At 41.5% G+C, this 13,833-nt stretch overlaps 1 protein-coding gene across 13 annotated transcripts in view; it reads left to right on the forward strand.

Moving 5' to 3' along the window:
- The window catches only part of RGS7 (regulator of G protein signaling 7), a 425,240-nt gene that overhangs the window by 141,311 nt on the left and 270,096 nt on the right, over window positions 1–13,833 (forward strand). The window lies entirely within an intron of this gene.

Below are 13,833 nucleotides of genomic sequence, written 5' to 3' on the forward strand. Positions count from 1 at the left end.
TAAGAGAGACTTTTCAGACCACTATATGTAAATAAGGTCCCCCATTTTCATTCTTTATTTTGGCTTCTTGTTTCCTTTGTAATGTTTACTCAATGGATGATTTTAATGTTTGCTTTTTCTAGTGGTCTGAGTCATGTGCCCAAATCCGTGTCCACCCAGAACCTCACAATATGACCTTATATGGAAATAGGATCTTTGCAGATATAATTAGTGAAGGATCTTGAGATGGAATCATTCTAGGTACAGGGTGGGCCCCAAATCTGATGAAGGCTGCCTTCACAATAAGAGAAGAGGATGCAGAGAGACCCAGGGAAGAATGCCCTTTGACGACTGAGGCAGAAGTGGAGTTACATTGTCACAAGTCAAGAAATGCCAGAGGCCACCAGGAGCTGAAGCAGAGGAGAATCTTCTAGAACCTTTGGAGGGAGGGTGGCCCTGCCTACACCTTGATCTCAGACTTCTGAACTCTGGCACTGTGAGAGAGTAGATTGTTGTTGTTTAAAGCCACACCGTTTGTGATTTGTTACGATGGCCCCAGGAAAACTAGTACACTTTCCTTCTTATTTGGCTTTTTCTGACTGTCCTTTAGAATGTTGCTTCTCAGACATGAACTTGTATTAGAGTCACCAAGAAGGCTTGTTAGAAGGGAGTGCTGGGCCCGCACCCAGCGTTTCAGGTTTGGTCGACCTGAAGTTCTGAGGTGGACCTGAGAATTTACATTCCTAGCAGTTCCTCAGCTGATGTTTGTGCTTCTGGTGGGGTGCGGTGTCAGACTTTGAGAACTGCTGTGGTCAGCCATAAGGTAGGTGGGACCAGATTTCTCTTTTTTAACATTGTGTGCCCCACCCCTGGCATGGACTCTGATGCATGGTGTGCATTTATGAATTATTAGTTGAGTGAATTTTTAAATTCGTAGGTTAAGAAAATCATATTTGTGTATGTTACTCATTCAACATCTTCTACTCCTAGAATAAATGTTGGTTAGAAATATAAACTGCTGTGTCATATACAAATTTGGGACCTTCCTCCTGCTACTGTGTTAATACCTAGATCTCCTAGCTCTTCACCATAATATGTCCATCAAATGATAAGAATTTCTATCAAGAAGAAGTGAGCCCTTAACAGGAAGGTAGCTGAGGATTTGAATGGGATGGAATGGAAATTTGACCAATATGGTTGTGTATGAATGGCATCCCTTAGTACTATGGTTATGATTATGGTCATTTGAGTTAGATATTTTCCAGTGATGTTCAGGTCATATAAAACTTTACTGACAACTCTGAGAATAGTTCCTATATTCAGACTGCTGACAAAAGAAGTTTCCTCAATATTAGAATTTACTGATCCCAAGTATATATTAGCATATGCCAGTTGCAAACTGGTGGCTTGTGGACAAAAATATGCCTAGTGAATGTGCTTTGTTTGGCTTGCATGGTATTTTTTAAATGTGGAAAATTTCACATACACATTCAGATATCTGACTTCTCAGGAAAAGCCCTTGGCAGCAGTCTGCTGGGTCTGATTAACAACTCCCCCTCTTAGTTGGGTCAAGGGCTCCTCAGAGTGGCCATCACCCTACTGCTCCTCTTCTACCTGGCTGTCATTCACATGCATTACCTGCTTGGCCCTCCTGCAGACCACAGAGTTTTCAACCTGTTGTGTTGTATAACAAGCAATGGCGAACATGTGCTGTGTAGCAGGAACTGAAACTGGGTAAGAGGAGATGTTTAAGACAGTCCTAGCCCTCTGAACTCACGTAGTCTAATGGAGAGACAGGCATGAAGCAAATAATTACAATGGTAAAAGCGCTATCATGGAGGCTTGCATAGTATTATAGGAGTTATTGCTAATTATTGCAAAGAATCAAGAGAGAAGGGGGGGAAAGGATCCTAAGGGTTTTTGTCCTTTCCCAGATGAAATGCCGTAGATGCAGGGAGGATAAACAAACAAACAATGTGGAATGATTCTCATTAAAGTACATGATTTCCATGGGACTTTTCCTTTACTTCTTTTTTCTCTTTTTATTTGTGACTATTTTGTGAATTGAAAACCTTTAGTTTGTGCTCCTCTTATCTTTGCCACTGAGGATGCAATTTGATAACAACGCTATTGATGTTGTTTTTTCCTTCCTTCATGGTGTCAAGCCCCTGACAAAGTGTTTCACTTCAGAGCATTGCCTTCTCAGTGTCACCAGGAACAAATGGTAATAAAAAATAATTTTTAAAAACCCCAAGCATTCCCGCCACCACCTCCAGTATGCTGTGTGTTTGCCCAGCACTCTTTGATGTTAGCTAACTGTTCTGCAAGGTGCTCTTCGTCATGACTTACTTTACTTTTCATCAGAAGCATCATTTTTAACCTGGATTATGGAACATGACGATTTCCCAGTAGTTATGACTGAAGTACTATTTCACGTAGGATTTTGCACAGGGATGCTTAGAGAAATGCCTCTGTGTTATTTGTGATGTCATTTATGCCCCTCTGTGCTTGTGACCTCCACCCAAAGGTGTTTTCATTCCCTCTGAGGCATATGCACCTGATTAGCTCTGTTAGCTGCTGGTAGAGAAAGAATGAAGCCCCAGGACTATCACCCAGGGAAGTAGAGGTTCTCAGACTGAAACACGGTAGATTTTTGTTCATGAGACTGTCTTGAACAAGGTAGTAAGGTCCGCCACCAAAGAATTTTCTCCAGAATGAAAACAAGATATTAAATGTAATTATGAGGTCTAGGAATTTCAAGATATTCTTAAAATGACTATGGCACTTACCATTTGATTTTGTAGGAGTCTCATTTCTCGACTCCATGTGCTCTACACCCCCTATATGAATGCTTCTGTCTGTTTTCTCCCTACTTCCCTATGATCCTGCCCAGCTTTTCTCCTTTCTGTCAGTGTATTCTCTTGGTCAGGGATGCTTAAGTTATCTTTGCTGTTTGTCTCTTTTTTCTCTATAAAAATCAATACTTCTGTCTCTTACGTAAAAAGGTAGTGGTAAGAATTAGTCTGATGAAGTCCAGAAAATAACTAAATATGGATTATTACCGGTTGTTACAACCAAATAGACCATCCTTAAAATCTCACAGTAGTCTGACAAATTTCTTGCAAGTCAAGCTCTTGAAACAGGAAGAGTGTCAAGCACTATTTTGTGCTGAGTGTGTTCAGGGCAGTGTGGATTCCTTTGATGTGAAGTATTTCTTTAAAAATGAGCGTCCTCTGGTGTGTCTGACTGCACTGAGAGCATGGAGCATGTCGATCTGGTAAGGAGATCCTACTGAGCAGGCTGTGCTCTTCATTGTCCACCTCGCCCTGGTCCTCCTCCGTGCCAGCACACGGGGATGGTTGTTATGCTAGAACTGACCGCTATGTTTAAATTTCCAACAGAGACAGTGTTCTTTGATTTTCTGCTGACCAATCCATGTGTTATTTGTACCTGATCAAAATGACCTTTATTTAAAGAGGGGTAAGCTCTAAAAGGTAATAAGAAAGTAATTGGTAAAAATAATTGATCTTCAAGAGAACTAGTCTAGTGTGTTGGACTAAAAGTTTCAATTTGATTTACTTTGGTTTAGGAATTTTGAATAGGGGGCACAAGGGAAGCTCTTGGGGTTGTCAGGGCCTGCCTTTGTCCTCTTTCTAAGAAGTTGCTGAGCATGATGTCCATGAGATCAACCCACTGTGTTCTGGGGATGGGCCTGGCCCTACAGACTCAGAGGCCTGTTACGCTTGCATAATCGAGAGTCAGCCTATCCCCAGGCCGGTAAGTACATATTATGCCAGCTTATAAGATTGGATGTAAAGTAGAGCAGAAGTTATTAATTTGCAGTGGAAGCTGACAAGAGGGCTGCAAACTTGTGTCCTCTAGTCCACTTTTTATAGACAAAATGCATAAGCCAAATTACGAATGGGAAGCTGGTTGGTGACCATGGGTTTGAAGAGAGGAGTGTTAACGCAGTGACCTCCACAGAGATACGTTTAGCCCTAGGACTGAAGGCGTTGGGCTCAGTCACCCTTTTCCCACTGACAGGGCTGGAAAGTCATACCGAGGCTTGCTTCAGGCCCCTTCTTGTCTTGGCTTCCTCTGATTGAGTCCATTCATTACCCCGTTGGCTGTGTGAAGCCACAGATGTCCATGCTTTTTTAGCCATTGGGCTAGTTTCTCTTTAAAAAGACTTTGCACATATCTGTTCTAATCATATCATTTTCATAGTGGCAAACCCCTAGGGTGTCCCTAAGATTCCCTAAATCCTGTCTTCTACAAATTTTTAGAATGTCACAGTGTCATTTCCAGTACACCACTTCTGGGTCTACATTCTAAACAGAGAATGGGCTTTAATGAGGCAACAGTTATCAGAAGACTGGAAACTGGTTTATAAGCAGCTTCAGACTGCCCTGATTCAAATAGCTGTTCTTCTATTTACTTCTGTATAAAACTTGACAAAGAAACATAGAACCTGAAGTCTCTGGTTTCCCATCTGTAAGATGGGAATAATAACAATGCCTGCTAGGCTAGTTCTGATTAAATGAGATTGTAGGCATACAATATTAAGCAAATATCCTGGCATTTCTTGAAATAAGCATTAAGTTGAATGTTAGTTATTACTATTAACAGTATTAAAGACCATGCCATTTGTGTAAATATTTTTAATCATGTCTTAAAAACACCATTCCGGTGAAGTAGACTGGCTAGATCTGAATGGGAATTTGGGATCTATCAGTGCAGTGAGCTCCCTGTGTCCTTAGCAGAACTTTCAGAATCCTTCTGACTGCTACTATGCACATACCTGATAGCTATAGTCTCTTCTCATGGCAAAACCCCATAAAAAATTATGTTTCATTTACTCTGATACATCTGTAATATGCAGACACAAACTTGGAGTGAAGTAGTTTCTATTTTGGAACTCCTCCTGAATGCAGATGTTTTATTTTAGGAAGATTTCCTAACTATTTCTATAAATTGTTTGGGTATCACTAATTCATGTCTAACCAAATTCAAAATCCACCGTATTCCTTCTGATTGCAAACCAGTGGAATATGGCAAACAGTAGGAGTCCACCTGGATGGTTTGATAGGGTCAGGGAAAGAGAAATCAGATTTTGGTTACAAGATTGAATAAGCTGGAAGTGGGCAACAAAATATGCAAAATATGTACGTGTGCAGAATCTACCATTTGTTAATTCTGAATTCATTACCATTATGAAACAGCTGTCATTTTATAGGTGAATTGATAACACACATAAAGAGACAATGCATAAAACTCACATTGAATCTTGTGAGCATGAGAGTCATAACAGCTCTATTTTAAATTCATACACACGTTGAACATCCCTGCTCTTGATTGCTACTCTTTCCACCTGTTCCACATACATTCAGGTGATGAGTCGCTCACTCTCCCTCCCATGGAGGAGGAATGAGGTAATGCCTGTCATTTAATGTCTGACATGAATTTTACAGAGGGTGAAATCTTACCCAGAGCTCTCCAGACTGTTCAGAAGGAAGGTATTTTGTAGACCTCAAGGGCTGAGTCATGGTTATTATCACAAGACTATAAGGCAAGGATGATGGAACATTGATTTTCCAAAGTCCCTTCCAGGACAGTGCCTAGCCCCAAATGTTTCCAGATTGATATCATACATCTGACACATTATAAAAGGAAGAGCTACAGTAGGAATCTCAGGTTCATACTATTTAATGCTAATGTGAAGTTCTACATGCTTTGTTGAAAATGTGATAAATTAGCCCTAGAAAAAGGTTTTCTTCTGACCATATTGACTTAACCTTTTCTAGATGTGTCCCAGTGTCTCATCTGCTGCTCACTGGCCCAAAACACCTTCCCCCCTCCATGTCCTTCACCCATCTGGCTGCATGCTGCTAGTCCTGCATGGACTTAACATCACAACCTTTACAGGTGCTTTCTACACTGGCCTATTTCCAGTCTGACCTAGGTGTCTTTCTCTGATGTTCTTTTTTGATCCCATAGCACTTTTCGCATACTTTGGTGCTATTACTAACCAAGAAGAACTATCTCATGCTCTATTTGGTGTAGAATTGATGCAAAACTTGTTTGTTTGATAAGGCATAAAGGAATGGATGGATAGAAGCAATGTTTATTTCTGCTTGGGGCAGTTCTTATATTTGGATTATTCTAGAAGGATGGGTAGGTGTTTAAGGGAGGAAAGAAAATATTCTGGGTAGACAGAACAGTGTGTATAGAGCATGTGCAGTTAATGCAGACACATGGTGAGTAAGGGGAGGAGTTCCTGTTTCAGTCTAGTGAGGCAAGTGGATGAGATAGAGTGAAATCAGGTGGATAATAGAACATCATGTTGGACAGGTCAGCTGAGATTAAATTATGAAACACAAAGCTGGAATAAACAGGAAAGAAAACATAACTTCTTAGGTAAGCAACTGATGTAATAAAAATGGGTTATGTGTTCACAAATAATATAAAAAAAATCTTATCACTCCTTTGTGAATTCTGATTCCATAAAGTTCCATATCCCTTGAAAATTAAAAGTAAGCATAAGCTCCTGGGTTCTCTTTTGAGAAATATTGCATAAGTAAATTGATGGATGGAGAGACAGATAGATGGCTTCATGGGTAGATCTGTAACAAAATTGATTTTTGTAATTGGCAGCACCTATGAGAACCCTAGACATTTTTGTATGCAGTTGACCTTCAATGTGGCCTTAGGGCTGGAAAATCCATTTCTAAACTTCTGATACCTTTGACCATATAATATCAGCCATTTGAAGAGTAAGTGCTATGTGTCAAAGCCACTGACTCCCTGGGATGAATTAAAATTCTGAAACTGTTAGGGAAAAGGCCAGGGAAAACATTTTCTACATTTGTTTGGGAGGCAGATCTAAAATCCCCTTTACACTAACACAGGTTATCGTTGTTCCTGGCACATTTCCCAGTTGCTTGCATATCGGAAGATGCATCTGTTCATTCATCTATTCAACATTGAAATAGCTTCCATTTATTTGACAAATACTGTTTTTTCCAGCTCCATACTTAATGCAGACATCTTGATCTAAAAATATGTGAAGAAAGACAGCCTTTGAGTTGAATCTATAAATCACCGTGCACCTCTGTGGAAGGTATTCAGTGTTTTGTGAAAGGCCAATGTCTGCTGACCCCAGACAAAGACGATCGTCTCTGCATTTATAATTCATCTGACTCTGCCTGATGGGTCTACTTCCAAGCTGCATAGATCCCTTACTTGGAAACCAGTTTTTCCTTGAATATTGATAAGACTGATTCTTACACCAGCTACTGACCATTTTTACAGCAGGTTGCTCACTATATGGAGCAAACCAAAGAACACTCTCTAAGTCATGGAGGGAAGGCAGTGGGGAGCCCCTGGCTTACTTCCAAAGCTTCCCCAGCCTCAGTTTCCCAGTCTCCTCCTATACTGTCTCATGCTAGAACATTAGACTTTTCAGGAGCTTATACTGCCTGGGTCCCGTGAAGGTGGGTAGGAACATGGAAAAGGACATTTAGTAGGAGCTGATGGTTTGCAGGTTCCATTCTATCTGTCTTTTCCTTTTCTTCCAAGAACTGCCAGTGGTGTAGGGATGCATTGTACTGGGGGAGATGCCAGTCCTAAAAGCTGAGGGACCAACCATATGCTTACCCTTGGTAGGAATTTTTTAATATGTATGTATGTATGGGTATATGTACAGGAAGCAGACTGTAGGCAGAGTTTGGGATATGAGATGCTAGTTAAGAAGCATCCTTGAGACCAACATCTGGAAGGGAGAAGAGGGAGGCAGGAGGGAGCAGAAGGAAGATTTGGGGTGTGGTGCAGGCCCAGTGTCGAGACCCCAAGGCAAGTACTAGAATTAGAATGTTCTTCAGAGTTGTCCCAAGTTGGTCCAAGATGGGCAGGTCTTTATGCCCTCACATTGACTGTCAGATTGTGAGACACCCAGGAAAGGGTATGAACTGGCATGAGGCAGTTCCCTGCAGCTGATACAATCCCTGGAGTGTTTGACAACTGAAGGCTGTCTACTGACTGCTTCCTCAGACCTAGATTACAAGACCTTCAATGAAGGGATCCATCCATCCATCCATCCATCCATCCATGCGTCCATCAATCTAGTGTTTGTGCATGAATGTGTGTGTAAATTTAGGAATTCTAATATTGTAGATCAGAGTGTAGTGCTTAGCACTTGAAATAATTTGCAGAAAGGATTAACTGATTGATGTGTGACCAGGCATCGTAATTGCTGTGGTGGTTACTTTAATTTTATTTAGTCATATAGGAAGGACAAAGAAATAGTTAGGCTTAGAAAAAATAAGAAGGAACTCCAAAGTAGGATTTCTGATATTCAGCCATTTGGCTTTTTCTAAAAACCAGACAATACCTTAATGCCAGATTTGAAGAGACATTCTACATGCAGCACAGTGGTCAGTTGTAAGATTCTGTTCATTTGTGTTTATTTTCATATTTTTAAAATAGAAGGCTACTGGAAATCTTAAGATTGGGGAAGCAATTTTAGTTGAAATAGACTTCTTTGAAACCATCTTTGTTTTGAAAGCACTTAATTTTAACAGTTGCCTGGGCACACAGGCCATTTGCATTATTTTCCTTCGAATGAGCACACGTCTTGGACAGTGTGCTTCTCAGGATTTCTGGCCATTTTCACATCTCTTGGGCTCTCACCAAGCCCTGAAAAGACAAAAGAAGCAGTATTTCTTTTTGCCTCCTAACAAACAAATTGATGAAAATCTTTCTTTCTATTGTTTGAAGACACAAAATCAACATGATTGTATTGTTAAAATTATGTACTTTGTTTTCATCACTAAGCATGAAATTTTCCTTTGGGCAGTTTATCTTGAGATAAGTAAGTTTGTGATAAGGTTCTTTTTCATTACCTTGTTTTGATGTTCTTTTTCATATCTGCCCTAGACTGTCTTTTCTTTAAAAAACATGGCTGTTTGGAGGCAATATCTCTTTTGCAAGTTACTGTCACTATGGACTCTGTTTGCCCTGTGTCCCATCTTCGCCATCGTCAACCATGAAGTCAGGCCAGCAACCCTGATTGTCTGCCATTCTCTGTCCTCTTTGCCCTTGACATCCAGTAGGTCCCCAAATTCTGCCAACTTTGCATTAGAATGAGTGTTCAGTTTGTGGCGTTTGCTATCACTGCTGGAGGCTGAGTTCTAATTATCTCACACCTGGAATATTGTCACGCCTCTGGCCAGTGTTTCTGTCATTCCTGGAGACGCCTAACACCCATCAGCAGATGCACTTCCAAGACTGTTTTAATCACTTCACCCTCTCTGGGTGCTGTTCTCACACTCGCTGCCTTTTCACGAGACCCCTGTACTGCCACTGCCAACCTGCTGTCACTCAGGTCCTCCTGCATTTGGGCCACGCCGGCCTCCTAGGAAGCCAGCCAGCTTTCTCTCGGGGTTAGTGCAGCTGTGTCTCCGTCTGAGACTCCTCTCCCCATGTCTCCTAGGGGCTCTTTCCCTCTCTGCATTTGGGGCTCTGCTCAGATACTTCACAGACCTGAGCAACCCAACCACCTGTCCAAAAGAGCCAGCCCCATTATTCTCTGTCCCCTCACCCTAATGTTTATTCATGGTACTCACTGGTAATCTAAAAGTATCCTATGTACTTACCATTCATTCTGTTCTGTCTTCCCCTGTTACAGTGTTACCCACAAAAACAGGACCAGTCTATCTCCTTCGCTGTTTATCCTGTTTCCCTAGAAGAGGGCAAGGGTCCTTATACTGACTATCTGAAAAATTATACACTTTTATGAAAGTACATGTTTTTATCCTGCATATGAAGGTACTTTAGAAAATTTAAAATATGTGCAGATACAAATATCTGCTCTTGAGTCTAGGCAGCAAGACTGTACCCTGGGTTATCCCCACCCTCCTCGCTTCTAAACCATGTTTCTTCCTTCCTTCCAAGTTCAGCTTAAGATGGAGCATCTCCTTTAGCTTTCTGTTGCTGTATTTGAAGAGGCCAAAAAACAGTGCCCCCTTCCCTGCCCAGATTCTGGATAAATGGAGACGAGAGCAGAGTGGTAAGGGCCAGGAGACCAAATTCCCCCCCTGTAGAGGTGTGGTTTAGACCTGCAGGTGAATGCACTGTGGTGCTGGGCACCCAAGGGAGACACGCCCACCGGCATGGTCACACGGAGTCACCCAGGGTCCCCCCCAGTACACCCCTAGGAAAGGCATTTCCTGCAGGAGCAGCATGGACTATTTTGCTTCAGCACGAGGGGCCAGCCCACGTCTTTCTACCAGATAGTGGAGATCCAGGCATACATGTGATGAGTGTTAGAGATTATGTCAGCATTCCTGGCTGCACTGAGTCAGAAACATGAAAGCACACTGTGTTGTGGCTCAAAGTATCTGGAGGGTTCAACAGGCTTAATGAAATGGTTGCATTCAATTGACAAAAGGTAGCAATTACTATTGGTGATGTTCTCAGCATTTCTGAATAGCTTGAAAGATCCTTGACTAGGGTACCACAGTTCTGTCTTAAGACACTTTCAACCACCACAAAGACACAGTACCTGAGACCTGCATTTTCCTGTTTTAAAATAATATGCATTGTGTGCTATTATGATGTTTTATTGATATTTTTGAACTGGGAGTTTTGTTTGTTCCAGAGTTAGAGTGAAAATCGTCAAGGAAAGTCTCAACACACGTGGCACTGGTATCTAGCTCTTCCTTTCCCTCTCGTTTCAGCACCTTAGCCGCTCCTGAAGTCCCCTTTTCTTTACTCTTAATGAGCTGGAGATATTGGCACCTTCTTTCTTCATTTTCCATTGAGTCACCCTTTTGATTTCTCACTGAAATCAATCAGAATGCTCCTTACAGGGCCAAACATTAGGTGGTAAAGGCAAAGAAGAAGCAATTACATGGAATGTTCTGAAGTAGCTTTGTTGGTGACATGAATGTACCACTGGCATAGTTTGCAAAGGTGTCTCAGTTCACACCCCAAGGTAGAGGAAAAGCTTTTATAAACCAACAGATGGAATCAGGTGTTGGAATTGCACCTGTGATACCTGTGGATGTTACCATGAAAATGTATCTTTCCCTCTGAGAAAGTTCTCTAATGTTAATTTAAGAGGAATTCTACCTGATACTTTCCTGGTTCTTCTAATGAATGTCCTTTATCAGAGTGCATCCTCTCCCTAGAGGAGCAAGCCACGGCAAATACAGTCCTCTCATTCGATGAAGCCCACCTGACTTGGCAGCCTGGAGTCTGTGCTGACAGGGTTCCTAATCAAGACGTCCCCCGTTTGTAGTGTCTTTGGCAAAGGTGGGGGTTTCTCATCTGGTAGTTGTTCAATCTCTTCCTCCCCAAACACCAGGTGACACGCTTCATTTTCCTCCTGTTGGAGTCTTCCTCACATACCTGAGCTACTTTTGTGGACAGGGTCTAAAGAACCCAAGCTTTCTTCGCCCTGACATTCTGAGGACACGGGTTGTGGTGTCCACTCCCAGGGCACCATCAGAACTGCCTGTCGGCACCATCTGTCTTCCTGTAGATTTTCAGGCAGTAATCAGACAGACATCCCTCTAAGACCCAAGGGTTACATACCAAGCTCTTTTCTCTAAAATGGAGGTGAGGGGAAAATTCCCCAGCTCTGCTTATGGGATGGGGCTTAGAGCACAACTTACCGAAATCAACCCTTTGTAAATTTCCAAACCTAGCATTCTGAACCCTCAATATGGATACCAATTTTATATCCTCAGTATGTCTGAGGGACTGAGTCATTAATTTTTTTTCCTGACCATCTTGTTTTCAAATTTTAGAAGGTCTTGGAGCTTCAGGCAAAGCTGAGACTGAATTCCATTTTAATATCATTATGATACAGAAGTTATTCTCGAATTTCTCTGCAAAGTATCCTAGAGTGAAAACATACATCTCTATAAATGGATTAAGCAGTGTACTAAATGTAATTTTACTGGTCACCACAATTGCTTATATTCCCAAGTAAGTTGCAGCCATTCCACCATCTCTTCTCATTTTGTAATCCACATTGTTTTCCTTTGCTCATGTGCATGGATGTGTGTGTAATTCAAGGATGAGCAAAGTGAGCTCCTGATAGCACATGAGCACTGCACCCTTGGCTTGTGCATTTCCTGTGTGTAGAGAGGAGCACCGTGGTCCAGAGGAAATGCCCATCATTCCCTCCCCAACTGCCAGTCTTCATTGAACATGCTGCAGATGTCCCCACCAGCCTCTTGTTCATCCTAAAAATCACTTATTGCCATTACACTATGGGTAAGGGTATAGATGTGGTTAACTGAGAGTTGACAGCTACTGCTGGTTCATCGGATAAGGTCTGGCCACTCTGTTTGTCTAGACAATTGACCCTGAAGGACAAGGCCATGTCAGTGTAGTATGGTTTGGATGACATGACGAAACAGCATGTCATGTCAGTAGTTCTAGTAACAAACAAACAAAAATGTTCTTGTTACCTATTTATGAAGTTAATTGCTTACACTTCTTGGTTGTTTGCTCCGTCTGTAGCCAAAGTAAGCACTTGGGGAACACTTTCTGCTTTGTGTTCAGTTAGAACCACAGGTATTTATACCAGATGGGCATGGAAGATCGTCTAAGCCAGTGATGCCTTGTTGGAACATGAAGGACTTTTAAAATTTCAAAATAGTCATAATTTCACTTTTTATATGTGCAACAAAGGCAAAACTAAATAAATGGGATTATATAAAATTGAAAAGCTTCTGCACAGTCAAGGAAAAGGAATCAACAGAGTGAAAAGGCCACCTATACAATGGGGGAAGTATTTGCAAACTGTACATCTGATAAAGGGTTACTATCAAATATATATATATACACATACATACATAAGGAACTCCTGTGACTCAATAGCAAAAAAAAAGTCTGATTAAAAACGGGCAAAGGAAGTAAATAAACATTTCTCTAAAAATGGCTCTTTATGTCTTTATGTGGCAGGGGTCGGGGGTGCAGAGATAAGTTTGTCAAGGATGTGAGAAGGGAACCCTTGTGCACACTTGCTGGGAACCTAAATTGGTGCAGCCATTATGGAAATCAGTATGGAGGTTTCTCAGAAAAGTAAAAGTAGAAATAACATATGATCCATAAGTTCCATTTCTGGGTATATATCTGAAGGAAAATAGGATCTCGAAGAGCTATCTTCACTCGCATATATATTGTGCTTGATTCACAGTAGCCCAGACGTGAACACCACTTAAGTCCATCAAAAGATGGATAAATTCAGCTCTAATTCATTACAGTTATTTATTTACTGCAGACTTTGTGTTGCTCTCTGACTTAAGCCTTACAAATGTGAAGATGAAGGAAAACATAACTACTCCCCTCAAGGAGCTCATAGTAGGAGAGAGAAAAAAGTGAAAAGAAATGCCAGTGAAATTACAGCCTTTGCTGGTGAGACATCAAGGAACGTCCATCGCAGACTCGAGAGGAAGAGAGTCCATGGTAAAGGAAAGCTTCCTGAAGGAGGATGTGTGAACAGAGCCCTCAGAAACCATGTAGCCTTGAGACACTGTCCTCTTTGGCTAAACCAGCTGAAGCAGTGAAATCTATAGGCATAATTTTAATAACTAGGTTTATAATATAATTTTACATCTGCTTTCATGGACATCAAGATGGTCTGGGAAACCAGCAGATGAATAGAAGGCTCATCCTCATGGCCTCATTGAGGCCCACTCAACATCAGACAATTGTGCATTTTTTACACAAAGGGAAGGGAAAGTTGTCTCTGGGTGCCAAAGCATTGTGAAAACTAAGTAGGAATAATAGGAGCCCCATTTGTAACTACTGTAACAAGTGTGTTTACAAATGCATTCAGGC

This window comes from Manis javanica, chromosome 11 (assembly GCF_040802235.1).
Source record: "Manis javanica isolate MJ-LG chromosome 11, MJ_LKY, whole genome shotgun sequence".
Taxonomy (NCBI): Eukaryota; Metazoa; Chordata; class Mammalia; order Pholidota; family Manidae; genus Manis; species Manis javanica.